We start from the raw sequence: 17,816 nt of genomic DNA, 5'->3' as shown, positions 1-17,816 counted from the left end.
TTAATGCTCAACTGCGCTGCTATTTGGAATCCTTATGTAGGCTTTTGCTTGCCAACATGCTTTTGGTGATGAAGTTTCTTGAGTCCTTCAGTACTTTGTAGTATATAATTTTGTCTGAGATAGTTCAGTAATTTTCATGCTTAGTTAAATATTTATGCTTATCATCACTACTACTGAAAGTTCTTAATGTTTATTATGCTATCATCACTATTTTGCGATCTTCCACTTGGTGAAAACTTTGCATGGATTTTGTTTATGTAATTTGCTTCCTTGGATCAATCTTTATTTTGGATGTTATGTTGGATTAATACCTAGTTTGGATTTTGTTCATTGGAAAGAATGAACAATCCTCCATCATCACTTGGGATTGTAAACACTTTTGCAAAAATGAACTATTGGGTTGTTTCTTATATAAGCATTCGCAAAGTTTTGAGCCAGTTAGGGTTGCACTAAGAAATCCTATATTTCCTCTAGTTTTGTGCTAACTATGCTCAAGGCTTTCAAGTGTTTGGATAAGGTTGAAGGCTCAACTCAAGCATCTTCGTATTCTCTTTTACTCTATTTTTCTCATTACATTATTTTTTAGAGGAGTGGATGATTTTAAAATCTTAGATTTTGATTCTATTTTACAATCAATTGAGTGTTATGCTCTAGTGGAATCATTTATGTTCAGTTTACTTGGGAGAGTGAGAAATTAAAACTAAGGAAAAATTTCTGCAGTGGTAAAGTTTTCGTCGTTTACTTCATTAGAATTTTCAGATGGAAGAGAAATGTAATCCATCAATGGATGGTTTTGGAGTCAAAATTGATCATCTCAAAATCAGACAAAAAGCAGTGGATGAAAAAAAAATGATGCATGTACCTCTTTTCATTCACAAAATTACATCATATATTAAAAAAATATGATGCATGTGCTCTTTTTAACTCATAAAATTACATCATATACTTAAAAAAATAACGCATGTATCATTTTTTATTTATAAAATTACGTTGCATGTATCTACCTTCTTCTACCAAGATAAACAAAAATATAAAGGAAGAGATTTCTTTACCCTTTCTCTTCTATTCTTCCGAAGATAAATTTTTATTATAGATTCTTTTCCCTTCTTCATCTGCGCTTCAAGTAAATAGAATATTAGGGATGATCCACCAACTATATCATAAATTGTGGAGTAGGAGTGAGGTCTCTAAACCATGTTAACCGATTTTTTTTTAATGTTGTTTTGTTTGTGTTTTCATATATATTTTTGTTGCATACCCTTGACATTAACTACATATACAATCATATTCACAGATAACTATTTCACTATTTATGTTTGTGTGAAGAATTTTAATTTATAGGGACACCATGATTGGCATTGGTCTATTTGCACTGGTAGAGGAGGTTGGTCACCATGATTTGGTTCGATTTCCTTTTCTAGCACAAAACTATAAGACTTTATTGATAAATGCTTATAGAGTGCCATGATATCTCAAGTCTATCAAGTTGGATTCTATCAAGTTGGATGGACTTTTTATTAGATGATTTGTTGCCGAAGATATTAAGAAAAATAACTAAATTGAAATTATATAAAATTAATTATAACTTATCTATTGAGATGGCTTGAGCGGATAATCTCAGGCTACTAACGGGGCTGGTTCTGCTAAACTTATGGTGGTTCGAGTTAATTAGTTGATGCGGTGCGTAGCAAAATCGGGAATCGATCGTCAAGTCAGGAAGGAAATTCGCTGAGTAAGATACTGAAGTCTGTGCTCAATGCAGTTTTCTTGAAACAGATTTACCTGACTTTCGGCTATGTTTCGAGATTCTCTCGGATCGTCTGTTTCCCAGGATACAACAGCAAAACCACGCACGTAACCAAGTACTGGTTATTCGTTGCGAGCTGAGAATGTACCCGAGTGTTATCACGAGTAATTCAGCAGAACGGATGTCCAACTGAGAGAATTTTATGGAAGAACACGGGTGGATGGAGGTTCGCTTCCTGCTCTTCCTCTCACACTCTCTTATCTTCCACTACTGTCCACTTTGCTCAAGGTCCAGTCTCCTTATAAAGGAGCTTTCACCCTTTAGTCGTAATAAATGATCGATTAATGATCATTTATTGTCATTAATTGCCGTCAATTTCAATTGGATCAATTAATGGTCATTTATTGTCGTTAGTTTCAATCGAATGAATTAATGACTATTTATTGCCATTAATTATCAACGGATTCAATTGGATTGAATTAATTGAAATTAATTCGTCTGTTTCACCTGAGAAAAAAAACATGGTAAAACATTATTTTATTTGCTTGGACAAATATTACCTTGACCGACCCAATATTCGACGTGCACAAGTCATACTCGCACACGTGTCAACCTTAGTTCAATACAGTTTAGACCCTGAATTTGCATCCACCCTTGCGCACCCACGTGTCAACCTTTGACTTCACATAGTCGACAGTGATAACTTATGTTGAGAGTAGTTGTCTAATGGCATTATGTTTATGACATATATGTCTAGATTTACCATTATACAGATGGTTCTGTGCCCGACCAATTGCTGATTGACTATCGCAATATATGTAAATTGGTGACACAGGTTTTAGCCAACTCGGAATATCTTCTAAGAATTGTCGTAAATATTCAGTCTCTTCACCACATTTCTCAAGAGTTACAAACTCATATTCCATCGTGGATCTAGTTATTACAGTTTACTTAGAAGATTTCTATGATATTGTTGCACCTCCAAGAGTAAATACATATCGACTCGTAGACTTAGAGTCTTTTACATTAGATATCCAACTCACATCACTATATCCTTCGATCATAGCAGGATATTTCGTATAGTGTCGTCCATATTTATGAGTATACCTCAAGTACCTCAGTACTCTTGCTATCCCTTTTCAGTGCTCAACATTGGGATTACTCGTATATCTACTTAGTTTACTTACCGCGTAGGCCAAGTTTGGTCGTATACACTCATCAGGTATATCAAACTTTATGTAGGATCGTAAAGCGCTAAAAGGGGGGGGGGGTGAATAGCGCTCGTTGCTAATTCGTTCGTTTTGAATAAATATGCAGCGGAAAATAAAAACACAATGCAAATACCAAGAATTTACTTGGTTCGGAGCCTATGACGACTCCTACTCTAAGGCCCGCATGTGAGAGTACTTTCGATGGCCAATCACTAATCAATCGGAAAGATTACAAATAGAGTTTTACAAGTAATTTGAAATTTAAAGAAAATCGACAACCTTGTCTAAGAAAATCTTTGATATAACCGTCGTTGGAGCTTTTGGGCATCGTAGAAGCATTTTCTGAGCAGCTCGAAGAAGCGGAAGTCGTTCGTTGTGTTGTTCTCAAGCTCTTGGTCGAAGTTGCTTTTATAGGCTGTTCCGGGCGCTCGGAACCCCTCCGGGCGCCTGGATCACATGGCTCGGCCACTCCGTAAGTTCTACATTAGCTTGGCGATAACTTTTGAGTTTTGGGCCCCTGTACCGACTCCGGACACCTGAATCAGTTCGGGGCACCTGGACCAGCTTTTTCCAACCCCTTATTTTCTGCAAAATAAAGTTAGTACAGGCAAAAACAATATATATATATATATATTATGAAATTTGACAACATCTGACTGTCCGGTTCTGACTTTGAGTTTTATCGAAACTCTAGGTTGAACTGACGCCTACTGTTCTCTCTTTGGGGAGCGCGTCCTCACCTACTCCTCTCAGGAGAGTTTACCTATTGCCAGACCGGTTCTCCAGACCGACTGGACTTTCTACCTAGGGTTCCCACCCCCTAGGATCTAGGGTTCCCACCCTCTAGGATCTAGGGTTCCCACCCCCTAGGGTTTTCCATAACCTAGGATTACCACCCCCTAGGACCTAGGGTTACCTTCCCCTAGAGTTTTCCATGACTTAGGGTTACCACCCCCTAGGGCCTAGGGTTACCTCCCCCTAGGGTTTTCCACCTGCCTAATCGCAACCAGGACTTTCCTTCACATAGGGTTACAACTCCCTAGGACCTAAGGTTACCACCCCTAGGATTTTCCACTTGCCTAAAATCCACTAGGACTTTTACCTAAGATAACTTAGGATTTTTCTGCAAGCTCAATCAATCTTGTTAGATCACAAGACAACTTAACTTCGGACCCTTTGACATAATCAAAATTCAGGTTCGATCGTCTTATGCTTCCCACACCAACACTTTCAATCACTCGAGAATACTCTATTTGAGAGATACTTTCTCCTTTATTTTTCGATAGGTGTCGGCTCGTATCTATCGGTATTTGTGCCAACACAGTATCACCCTTGGTGAATTTCTCAAGAATTTTATCCACGTAATGGGACTGACTAATAACAAGTCCTTCTATTGTTCTAAGAATTTTGATTCATAGAATCACATCAGCTAGGCCCATGTTTCATATCAAATCTTAAGTTCAATATATCTTTAGTAGATTTGATTATCTTATTATTGCATCCAATGTTAAGTATCTCATCTACATATAGGCACACGATGACGTAGTCATTCTCGCTTTCATATAGACACATTTATCACATTCATTAATTTTGAATCCAAATTCTTTTATGACATTATCAAATTTCTCATGTCATTGCTTTGGTGCTTGTTTCAAACCATATAATGACTTCACCAATCTACAAATCTTGTTTTTCTATCCTAACACAGAAAATCCTTCAGGTTGTTCTATACAAATTTCCTCTTCTAAATTTCCATTTAAAAATATTGTCTTTACATCCATCTGATGTATCTCTAGATTCCATAAAGTTACAATAGCCAACAACACTCTAATGGAAGTTATTCTCAACATAGAGAATACATATTAAAATAATCAAGGTCTTCTCGTTGTCGGTATCCTATGATTACCAATCTGTCTTATACATATTAATTGTGTCATCTGACTTCATTTTCTTCTTGAAAATCTACTTGTAACCTAGTAGTTTACTTCCCGGAGGAAGATCCACAAGTTCCCAAGTGTAATTTTGTAAGATAGATTCTATCTCAGATATAATTGCCTCTCTCGAGTGGGATCTATTAGAAGAGCTTACTGCTTCTGAGTAATTGCGGGGTTCACTTTCCAACATGAAAGTAATAAAATCTATTTCATAGGATTTTTCCACTTGAGCTCTTTTACTTTGCCCAAGCTCAATCTTGACTGGTTCCTCATCATCATCGTCATCTTGTGTTTCATATACCCATTTTGTGGAGTTAGCTTCCTCTCAGGTCTTATAAGGAAACACATGCTTAAAAAATAAGGTATTTCTTGATTCTATTATCGAGTTCTTGTATATATTCGGTATTTGTCACTCATACACATAAAATTGATACGTACTGCTGTTATGTGCATATCCAATAAATATGCAATCAACAGCCATTTATCTTATCTTAATTTTTTTTTTGGATCGGACACCAAAATTTTGGCAAGATACCCTCACATTCGTAAATATTTGTAGGATGATTGTCTTTCATTCCACAACTTATAAGAGCTCTTATTTATTTTCTTTAGAAGCACCTTATTTAAAAGATAATTAGTGTTAATACAGCTTCCCTCACATGAACTTTGGCAGTTCAGAGTTCAATAGAAGAGCATTCATCATTTCTTTTAAACTTCAATTCTTTCACTCAGCAACTCTATTTTGCTGAGGAGTATAAGGAGCTGTTGTTTCGTGTCTGATTCCATGTTGAGCACACAACTTAGCAAACGGTGATACATATTCACCGCCTCGGTCACTTCGAACTACCTTAATCTTTCTATTAAGTTAGTTTTCAATCTCATTTTTATAAAGAATAAATTTCTCTATAGCTTCATTCTCACTTTTGAGAAGATACACATAACAATATTTTGTGTTAACATCTACAAAAATAATAAAGTATTTATTCCCACCACGTGTTTGTGTACCTTTGAGGTTGCATACGTTGGTGTGAATTAGCTTGAGTGATTCGTTGCTTCTCTCAATATGTTAAAAGGATGACTTTGTCATTTTCGCTTCAACACAAATCTCACACTTGTATTTTGAGTCAAAGTGGAATGTAGGTATGATTTGCATGTTTATTAATCTATGCAACACATCGTAGTTAACATATCCTAGTCTACCATGCCACAAACATGAATACTCAAGCATATAAGTGGAAGATCTTTCATCTTTATTTATCTTAAGTTTAATGGTCATTACATTGAGTGTGAACCACCCATTAGATACATAGCTCATTCCTACAAACATTCTATTTTTGGGCAGTTCAACTCTGTCTAACTCAAAAATAATGTGAAAGTCATACTTGCTTAACAGTGATCCAGACACTAGATTCTTCTGAATCTCCTAAATATATAACACATTGTTCATTTTCAACACCACTTTTCCTTAGTCTATGATGTTCGAGGTTGCTGAGTTCTCCATGAACAGTTTGTCCCCACCTTTGACTTCTTCAAAGTTGTGGATTAATTCCTTATTGTAGCAGGCATGTCTGGTGGCTCCAGTATCAATCTACTATTGTCGTGGGTTTGAACCGACCAAGTTCAGTTCAGAGACAACAACACAAAGGTCGTCCATTTTTAGTCCCTCGTTCAGATTGATCTCTTGCTTCTTTTTCGACTTTCTGCATTTCGAAGATTTATGACCAACTCGACTACAGTTTAAGCGCTTCCCAGAGAATTTCTTAATGCCTCCTTTGGATCCTATCTTGGAAGTCTTGGGGTTCTTCCATTTCGAGTTTTGACCTTACTCGACCACGTTGGCTTTCACAGTAGTCTGAGAGAACAACTTTCTCTATGAACTCTTGTTGTTTTCTTTGATGTGAAGTATAATAATGAGTTCCTCCACATTCATCTCATTCTTCTTGTGCTTCAAGTAGTTCTTAAAGTCCTTCCAGCCTGGAGGCAACTTCTCAATGATAGCAATCACCTGGAAAATTTCACTCAGAATTATCCCTTCTGAGTGAATCTTGTGCAAAATCATCAAAAGCTCCTGGACTTGACTGATTACCGTCTTGAAGTCAATCATCTTGTAATCCAAGAATCGACCCATGATAAACTTCTTGGCCCCTGCATCCTTCGTCTTGTACTTCTTGTCTAGGGACTCCCACAGCTCCTTAATCATTCTCTTCGTGCTATACACAGCGTACAACGAATCGATAAGGCAATTGAGATTGTAATTTCGACAAAAGAACTCTAAATGAGTCTATGCCTCCACTGTACTGATGGTGTAAATATCAGTATCCTCAACATGCTTGTGAGGGTCCTTTGTCAAGAATCGAGCCAGATTGAGCATGATCAATTAGAAGAATATCTTCTAGTGCCACCTCTTGAAGTTCACTGAACTTCTCTGACATTTCCTCGTGGTTGATTGACACAGTTCCATTTGAGGCGGAGGGGACCTTCATGTGTTGAGTCTGTTGCATCTTAACACTTTGTTCTATGATCATCTCAACAGAACCGAGTCTATTTCAAGATTGTTAAACAATCTATTGCCGGAGATATTGAGAAAAATTACTGAATTGAAATTACATAAAATTAATTCTAATTTACTTGTTGAGATGACTTGAGTGGATAATCTCAGGCTGCCAGCGAGGCTGGTTCTGCCAAGCTTCCGATGGTCCGAATTGCGGAGTTGATGCAGTACGTGGCAGAATCGAGAGTCAATCTTTGAGTCGGGAAGGGAATTCGCTGAGTAAGATACTGAGGTCTGCATTCAACGTAGTTTTCTTGAAATAGATTCATCCCACCTCTGGCTGTGCTTTGAGGTTCTCTTGGGTCATCTATTTTCTAGAATACAACGATAAAATTACGCATGCAACCAAGCACTGGTGATTCGTGGTGACTGAGAATGCACCTAATTACTATCACGAGTAGTTCAGTTGAACGGATGCACGATTGAGAGAGTTTTTGTGGGAGAACATGGGTGGACAGAGGTTCGCTTCCTGCTCTTCCTCTCACTCTCTCTTATCTTCCGTTATTGTTCACTTTGCTCAAGATCCAACCTCCTTATATAGGAGCTCACACCCTTTGACCGTAATAAATGACTAATTAATGGTAATTTATTATCATTAATACAGTTTTAATTTGATCAATTAATGGACATTTATTGTCATTATTTATCGACGGTTTCAATTGAATGAATTAATGACCATTATTATCATTAATTTTCGACAGTTTCAATCGAATGAATTATTGGCCATTTATTATTATTAATTGTCGACAGTTTCAATTGGATTGAATTAATTGAAATCATTTCATTCGTTTCACAAGAGCAACAAAAAAACGTGACAAAATATTAGTTTATTCATTTGGGTAAATCTTGTCTCGATCGGTCCGGTATTTGACGTGTGCAGGTCGTACTCACACATGAGTCAACATTGATTCAATACAATCCGAGCCCTAGATTTGCACTCATGCCTCCGCACCCACACGTGAGAGAGTATCTTCTCATGTATATGTTTACAACATTAATGTATGTATCATAATTTAAACCAATAATAAAACTAAGAGACTTCTAATGTGGAACTAAAAACTCATAAAAGGGTAGCCCGGTGCACAAAGTTCTCGTCATGCAGGATCCCGAGAAAGGATCCATTGTACGCAACCTTACCCTACTATTTGCAAGAAGCTATTTCTAGGATTCGAACCCATGACCTTTTGGTCATAAAGCAATAACTTTACCGTTGCACCAAGGCTCTCATTCAACTAAAAACTCATGCATAAAAGAATTTTTTTCATCCCTATCTCTTTATTTCATTCACATTTCCAACCCTCTTTGTTAAAAGGAGTTACATGAATTTAATTTGAGTGTAAGAAATGTGTAGTATTTGTCACTCACCAAGAAATTGTCGAGGAGGATTGTCTTCGGCTTCTTCTTCATCGTCATCATCCTCTTCATCATGAAAAAACATTGAAGATTCACACATGGTGAAGAGATCAAAATCCAAAGAAAATACTTGCTCTTCATGTATATATAGTTTGCAATCAACTAAAAACTAAGAAAGGCGTAATATTGATTTCAATGTCTGACAATGTGATGAATACCTCGTCATGACTACTAAAAAAGGCCCTTTAACGATAGAATTTCCCATCATCAAAAGGGCAATTTTCATCGTTAAAGCTCATCAACGATGGTATTAAATATCATAGAAAGTTGTAACTAAAAGTACTCGTCAAAAATTAATTAGTGACGAAAAATAAAATACCGTCGTTAATAACTCTTAATGACAGTTTACACTATCATCGTTAATAACTCTTAATGACGGTATACGCTACTATCATTAGTGAAAATAACAACAAGTTTAGATACCGTCGTTAATGGCAACAACGATGATCATATGTACCGCTATTAATAATAACGATTATATTTACCATTATTAATAATTTAATATCATTTAATCGTTTCACAACAATTTAGTATACCATTGTTAATGGCAATAACGAAAGTATCACTAATTCAGACCTATCAAAATGTATATATTTTTAATAAATATATTAATGAATACTAATAAAAATTAAAACATGATATATTAAAAATTAAACCACCATATATATTAAAATATCATTCAGTAATTATGATAATTGTTTCTACACATCATTAAGCTATATATCAAATGTCTAGTAATCATCTAGTAAAATTAACATCCATTTACATCAAAAGCTAAGTATTCATTTCTCTAATGTCTTCATATGCAAAATGTTGACATTCTCAAAACTCAAGTCTATTTCACTTCAACTCTCCCATACCTATAATAAATATACCAAAAAAAAAAAAAAAAAAAAAAAAGACCGTTAGAACTTAGAATTCTTAAGGATCAAATTTGTATACCACATTAAAATGAACATAGTATAAAGTGGAATGTCAATTCAACAAAAAAGAATAAGAACAATAGACAATAATTGTAATTTTACTAACCTTCTCGAATAAATAGCTCACGGAATAACCTCCTCAAGTATGAATAATCCAGCTTGTCCTCAAAACGCAAGGATCAACAGTAATGGAAATAAGATATAAATTCTGAAGGAAATAACTTACAAAGTGCCTAGTTTACATCATAAAAAATCTAAACTCTCGCACAATAAATATGCAAATTGAAATAAAAATAAAAGTGGCTGACTAAATTGTTCTCAAGTATGTAAAAGAAGAATTTTGAATTATCTCAAAGGGATAAGCACTTTCTTCTCACTAATTTTGTCATACTTTTGCTTTTTACTGACAACTTTAAGTCCTTTCCAAAGAAGGCTGAAGCAAAATAAAACCATCAAAGATATCATATTAAGTATCCAATTGAAACAAAAATGAAAAGAAAGACGGTAGATGGACAGATGTTAACCTTCCTCTTAAAAAATACATAAGAACGTAACCAAGAGATTCCAAATCATCTTTGGCTTTGCTCTGCAAGTAAACAATCATGTATTAATAAATACAAATGAACAGTGTCAAGTACATTATATTTACATTAATATAAGGATCAAGAAACTCACCAATCCCGTCCCCTCGGATGGGTCTAGTGACTAGCGCATAAAGTGTTGCCACCATGAGGTCTGGGGTTCGAATCTCGACAAACTCGAGGTAAATGTCTCCCTTATGTGCTAGTCACTATTTGAAAGGCTAGTAGCCGCCCGTGATTTACCTCTTTCGTGTTGGCCCTGGGACAGGTTGGCGGGGGCGCTGGGGGCGAGCATATTCGTCTTTTGCCACCAAGAAACTCACCAATCCCTATATGTGTATTAACACTGGCATAGCTTGCAGTTCCGGTAAGATTCTTATTCTCCCTGTAAATGGATACACCATATGAAACCAAAAACACATTGCCTATAAAACAATTCAACAAAATCCCATGATAGGAAAATGTAAAATATAACAAAATTTGTTAGGCCGGATGGAGTAAATAAAAACAAGAAAAAGATTCCAAAGAAAAGTCAATTTATAGTCATAAAACAAAACTTGCTTAGGAAAAGACAGAATTCTCTGCTCAATTTAGTTTGTACATTTCTTGTTAGTCACCAAAGATCCTAAAGTGTTATGCCTAATTGATTGTTTACTATAACACAACCCCCAAAAAAAATCATTTCCTTTCAGAAATAACAAAAACCCTGAAATTGATCAAATAAGCTTGATTAAAAAAAAAACTGTGCAAACATCTCAAATTTTATTTTCGCCCTCCATTTCACTCTTTACCCTTCCTGTCAAACTGCTTATAAAAAAGCATGTATAGTACAGATTAATTTTTAGGGGTTGAAAAGTCTCACAAACAGTGGCTAGTATGGACATGAAGAAACTTATAAAAATAATGAATTATAAACTAAGAGAAACAATACAAATTCATTTAAGATTCTGCATACTTGTCACTATTGAAACATCAGCCTCAAAGAAAAATTTGTAAAAAAAAAAAACACAGAATTATTATATCAAGATCAAGTTTTGATTACCTATAAGGGATGTGCTTATGAGTTTGGAAATGCCTGTACTTCTTTGCGTGACCATAATTAATAATATAAACTTAAGAGTCAAAAGGTAATACCAATCAACAAATCAGAAAGTGAACATGTCATGCTAGTTACTCGGTTGCTCCATTTCTAACATTCACAACATAATAGATGCGGAAGATGGCTATCAAATCTTCTCTTGAATAAAAAAATAAACCTCACGTGAGGCTGTTAGAATAGGTTATCTTCTTGTGGTATTGTGGTGATAGATTTGAAGAAGATAGCCTCATCTTTGACAGTTGAAAAGAAACCCTATGCAATAAAAACAAAACCCTAGATCCCAACCTCATCTTAAGTACTGCAACCATTGTGAATCAGTGAAAAAAAGATTAGGATTTTAAAACCTAGATTCCGTAATGCGATTTGGGGGAAAATACCTTGATTTGGTCGCTTTCGATCTTGGAGAAGGTGGAGATGTTGAGCACTGGAGGCTTTGAAGTGGCTGCAAGCATCCTTGACGCTGCGAGGGTCCTTATGGCCGTGTGAGGTCGCCCGGGCGCCCTCACCGCGCAACCTCGTGTTCGAGTGAAGGAGGCTCGGTTACAAAAGAGCATATGCTATGAAAAAAGATAGAAACGTAAATTCATGGACCGTCATTTTTTTTGGGGGGGGCCTTATCAATCTTAATTTTTTCTTGAAATTTTTTCCTTTCACATATCATTTTTCGTTAAAAAGGAGCAAATTTGAGGGAAAGAAAATAAGAAACTGATTAAGACAACCTAATAGATATGTACATATATTTAAAAAAAATAATGTTCAATATTGACCGAATAAAGTCTGTATGTATTCAAATTTCTAAATTTAACTTCTCAATTTTCTTTTTCCAAAATTCCCATGTTTGACTGATTTTAAAAGTGAGAGATAAATGCTCATAATTTTAAAATTGATATTTTTATTTATTTATTTTTTAATTTTAGTGCACTAGATTCACCAAGTCAGCCGGCTCTTAAATTTATATATAAATAAATAAAAATAAAATTTAGAAAACGATCGTGTTTTTATGTTTTAAAAAATTTAGGCTTTAAAAAATTTAGGTTTCAGCGCAGTAAAAAAATCAGCTTAAATTTCTAGCTCAATAAAAAAATCAGAAAACTAACAATGACGAGAAAAAAAACCATGGTTAAAATTTTCCAATAACGACGAGTGAAAATCCCATCGTTAAAAGTATGATATTAACGATCGAAACAAAAAATATCGTCATTAATGACAAAACATCAATGATGGGAGAAAATATCGTCGTTAATGCATATATATCAACGACGGGTACTAAATCTGGTGGTTATTGAATCACCAATAACGATGATATTTGATACCGTTGTTAATTTTCGACGTTAAAAGTAACTTTTAGTGCATGATATCTTACCAGGTGCCATCATATTTTTTTTAATTTCTATACAAAGAAAATAAACTATGCATCCAACAATTCGATTACGAAGACTTAGACACAATGTCTAAGTGGTGTCATCATACGTTTAAATACCTATTCACCGAAAATAGAACTATGCATCGATAATGCTATTAGAGTCCAAAGAGCTTCTTGCATGCCTTCTTAAGCTTCCCCATCTTTTTCTTAGACATGTCTTGGTGATGCTCTTCCTCTTGACCATGCTCTTCATCGTGCTCACGATTGATTGTGATCTTCTGTTTGTTGTCGTGAGCAATGTCATGTTCGATACTCCTATATTTGCCATCCTTTACCGAGGTGGATCCCCTCATGGAGAAGGTTCTTCGAAGGGTGGTGGTGTTATTTGATCTCGACCTTTGTGGAGTCGAAGATTGTGCTCGATTAAGCATTACCTCTAGTGTCTCTTTACCCTTTGTGGTGCCACTTTCATTCTTGAAAGGAACCTCTTTCATTGAAAAGGAGTTTGTGTTTTCTCCCATGTTGAATGTGCGCGCACACACACATAAAAGACTACTAATGGAGAAAAAACAGAGAGGAGGCTTTCATTCTTGTTCTTTAGAGTAATATATATTAGCAATCCTGGGAGGGAAAGAGTGTTGGTTGAGCGGAGTTATCGGGGATTGGTTAGCTATGTGTTTTCTTAGCCAAACAACACCACCCGATAACAATGGAAATCTATTTTGCTCCAACAACTATCAGTTGATATTATTCAATAATCACATTCTGCCAACAATTTGTGCCACTTTGACATGTGTATAATTTTTGATAAAGACATGTAACTGATGTGTATTTAGAGTAGACCAATAAGTTTTAACTTCTATTTGAAATTTATAAGAAAGCCTCTAAAATAAGTCAATGAAATAGCACCTAAGAACATTTCAAACATGGTCATGGAACTAAAGTTGAGTGAGCATGGCTTCATTATGGATCACAAGTGCGGACCGTTAATGATTTCTCCGAGATTAAAAATGAGACTTCAGTAACTTTAGTATATAAATTAACCGAATTAATCGAAAATTGATTTAATGTTGGCTAACCGAATCTAATCAAAGCCTTGTTAAAATCGAATTAAATTAAAAATAGATTGTATCGATTAACATTGAATTAACCGAATTTATTTAAAAATAATAATAATAAATAATATAAAATTAATAATAAAATTAACTAAATTAACCGAATGCTCACTCCGACCGAGATAGTTAAGGACATATGAAGTTCATAGTGAAAATATCCAGACTTTTATTAAAATTTGAAATTTAAGAATAAGCGTCTAGAGACAACTAAACTCAATGCTCATGGGTAGGTGGAAGAATCCAATTCAAGATGACTTTTGATTTTAACTACGACAGAAGTAATGGCGAAGGCAAACAAAGCCCAAGAGCATATTTGACACTTAGAAGAGGATAAATAAGGTTATGCCCGAATTCCTAGAAGGAAGAATATCTTGAAGATTAGTACGAATCTCTTTGCCCTGAATTCTTGGTCTCTTCTCAAAACAATGTACTTCGGATGCCGTTAAAAGTTAAAATGGTATATTGATGTTGTTTTAAGTTTAGGTATATTCAGTGTAGCATTCTTTGATAAAATAAAGTATTTTATAAACGTTTGGGGGGGATGTTTTTTTAGTTTTTTTCGTCAAAATTTGAAAGTTCTGATTGAATTTGTATTTTTTTTTCACAAATTGGTAATATTTTAAGTTTAAGTATGTTCAATGTGACATTCTTTAGCGGAATTTAGATTGTCAGCATAAATTTAACTGCATCCGAAGTATGCCAATTTAGAAGAGACCAAGAGGGAACCAGAGATTAGTGACCAAAAGATCAGAACTGCTTGAAGGCCATTTGGAAAGGCTAGAAGAGTTGAATTTCCTTTACCGCTTGTACATTCCAATATTTGTGGTCAGGCATGGATTTCATTATTTTTATAAATTGGAGTAAAAATGATAATATTTATCTCATGTGGCTTAATATCATCGACTCCTCAACTAAATACAGATCGATAAATGACAAGGGAGTATTTTATCTTAACTTACCAGTCCTTTGCACGGGGAGGTCAGACACTCAAGAAGGTGTTTTGCATCTGCTAAGAATTGACCCTAAAGTTTATTGGATCAGTGATCCCCCTAAAGTCCGTCCCACAGATATAGAGGGAGATAAATACATGTACACAGTTGAAAGCGCATGGTAGAGACATTAACCTCAGGTCATGACATCCCGAGGATCGAACCTTGGATCTCTCGACCATAAAATCATGCGCCCCCAACTGTACTACACCCTAGGAGCATTCATTACTTTTATAAATGACTATACTTGACATGGTTGTCTATTAAATCACATAAAAAATCTAAAGCAATAGATTGTTTCATTGTAAAAAAAAAATGATTATACTCATCTCATGCGTTCCTTAATATCCTTCCCAAGATTATGTGAATGAGGTAAATCACAGAATTACCGATCATCAAGTTGTTAAGGCTAGGAAGAATTTTTTTTCCCTAAAAAACATACGCCCATCAAAAATTAATCTTTGTCCATTATAATAAATCTGTCAACCGACCAATTGAGCATTTTCATGGGGATGTCTTCGTGCTGATCCAAGGACAGGTTGACGGGGGGGCATTGAGGATGAGCGAATAACTTTTTTCCATATTTTCATATAGGAATGTAGAGTGCTTCTCATATGAGGATGAGAGTCAAATAGATTCATGATAAACCAATAAGGCAGAGAGTATCTCAAGGAATTATGTAATGAAGAAGGGATTCCGATAAAGAGTATACAAAAACTCTTATAGGACCTCAAAAGGAATACGTCTTTAACCTTTTGTATGATGCTCTTGGTAAGTAAAAGGTGCGCCTTTAACTTTTGTGGGTAGCTGCTTCGTCACGGATCGGTTCGTTCTATTTTTGAGTCAATTAGATATTTTAGATAAAATAATTTGATGTATTTATTTATTTAATAATAAAATCTAGAACCACCAGTTTTAATGTAGGAATACTTACATGTATAAATATTTTATTAACGGTTAAGGGCATTCATATTGCTCTTATGAATGGGGTGTTATAATAACCTTTTGGTATTAAAAAATATAGATTTGTTATATTAATGATCCTTCTAGTGTCAGTTTTATGGATATAGAGAGAGGTACATATAGATACATAGATGTTAGGTGTATGGTGGGGTAAATCCAAAGTCGTCAGTTCCTGAGAATCGACCCTTGCTCATTACGCTAAAGATGTCATGCGCTCATCGTCTGCGCTACACCCTGAGAGCACCCTTTTGGTATTAAAAAAAGGTAGATCCGCTACCTTAGCGGCCCCCCTAGTGCCGGCCCCATGGATATGAAGGGAGGTTCATGCAGGTACACAGGCCATGGGCACATGACGGGGTACACCCTTTTGGTATTAAAACTATTATGAAAGGGTGTTCCACGTGTTCGCGTATAAGTTGGTGTGGGGTGGGTCAGCCCTAGCCCACCCCATGAGTGTATTATTTTTTTTAATTTTAATTATTCATTTTTTATAAATTTTAAAATTAAAAATTAAATAAAATGAATAAATAATAAAACATGAGCGTATTTTTAATAATAATAATATTTATTTATTTTAAATTATAATAATCTGATTTTTATATGCTTTTTTTTAGCATTTGGATTTGTATTTTGTATCATTTTATTTATTTATAAATTTTTTTTATTGCAAATGATTGAGTGGAATGTGAGACCCATAAATAATGAATGTTAATGTTAAACAGAATGTGGGTGAAAGAAATATGCTATTTTAATGAGGTGCATGATGAATGCTATAATGGGAGTGGGCTGTGGATGCTCTAAGGGTGCGTTTAGTTCGGGGTTATTCTTGATAACCTTGGTTATCCATCCAAGGTTATCAACAAAAACCTTGTTTGGTTTAGGTATTCGATGATTCCCGAGTAATATTCCATGCCCGACACGTCAGCAAAAGGGTCATGCAGCCCAGAATCGGAAAACCTCAAAAAACTAAGGTTTTCTTGATTCTGGGGTTAACGAATTTTTTTTACCAAAAATACCCTCCGATAAGAAAAAATATGGAAAAAAGAGAAAAAATTGTAAAAAATATTAAAAAAAATAAAAAAAAAAATTTAAAAAAAGTAAAAATAAAAAACTTTAAATTTTTAAAAAAGATTAAAATTTTTAAAAAAAAATTTAATTAAAAAAAATTAAAATAAAATAAATAAATAAAAATAATATAAAAAAATAAAAAAACACATAAAAAAGTAAAAAAATATACAAAAAAAAAAGTAAAAAAAATAGAAAAAATAAATAATAATAATAATAATAATATGTATAGTTGATTTTGTAACTGAGGGTAATACGGTAAGATATTAAACTAAGGTATTCATTAAAACCTTAAAACAAACAAGTTTTTGTTGCATTACCTAGGTTGAACCAAACAACATTTGATTATGTTTTATTCCCCATAACCTTGGTTATGTGATCACTAGGTAATCACATAACAGATCTATTTTATGTGATCACATTACCAGGTAATCACATAACCAAGGTTATATATGATAACTTGAATCAAACGCACCCTAAAAGCTAATAAACGTTTCCAAATGGTTCGATTAGATAAAATTTCCCATTCTAAATACATTTTAAGGGGGAAAAAAATAAAAATTGGATCTATTTTAATCATTTAGCTGTGAGTGGACTAGACCTGTTCACGGTCAAGTCCTAATCCGGATCTACAATCGAGTCAACAGATCATCAATCCGTTGATTCAGATTGCAAGCTCAAATTGTAATTGGCTCGTCCTTGTCGGACTGATTAATATTTAAGGGGCCCTGAACCGTCTGATAAATTTTTTAGATGTAAATACATGTCTCTCAAATGAGAAGTGAATATCTTAATCGACTATGAGGGTGTTTGGCTCAGCTTATAAGTTCTACAAAATAACTTATAAGTTATTTTAGGGCTT

The 17,816-nt window shown here is 34.6% G+C and overlaps 1 long non-coding RNA gene across 1 annotated transcript; it reads right to left on the bottom strand.

Annotated features, from left to right (window-relative positions):
• Positions 1 to 9,519: 9,519 nt before the first annotated feature.
• On the bottom strand, positions 9,520 to 10,514 carry LOC121986108. The gene is made up of 4 exons (XR_006113343.1): positions 10,455 to 10,514; positions 10,304 to 10,365; positions 9,886 to 10,212; positions 9,520 to 9,716 (listed from the first exon to the last, which is right to left on the bottom strand). It is a non-coding gene; the product is annotated as an uncharacterized LOC121986108 (long non-coding RNA).
• Positions 10,515 to 17,816: the final 7,302 nt, after the last annotated feature.

This window comes from Zingiber officinale, chromosome 5B (genome assembly GCF_018446385.1).
Source record: "Zingiber officinale cultivar Zhangliang chromosome 5B, Zo_v1.1, whole genome shotgun sequence".
NCBI lineage: Eukaryota > Viridiplantae > Streptophyta > Magnoliopsida > Zingiberales > Zingiberaceae > Zingiber > Zingiber officinale.
This window is presented reverse-complemented; position numbering and strand designations above follow the sequence as displayed.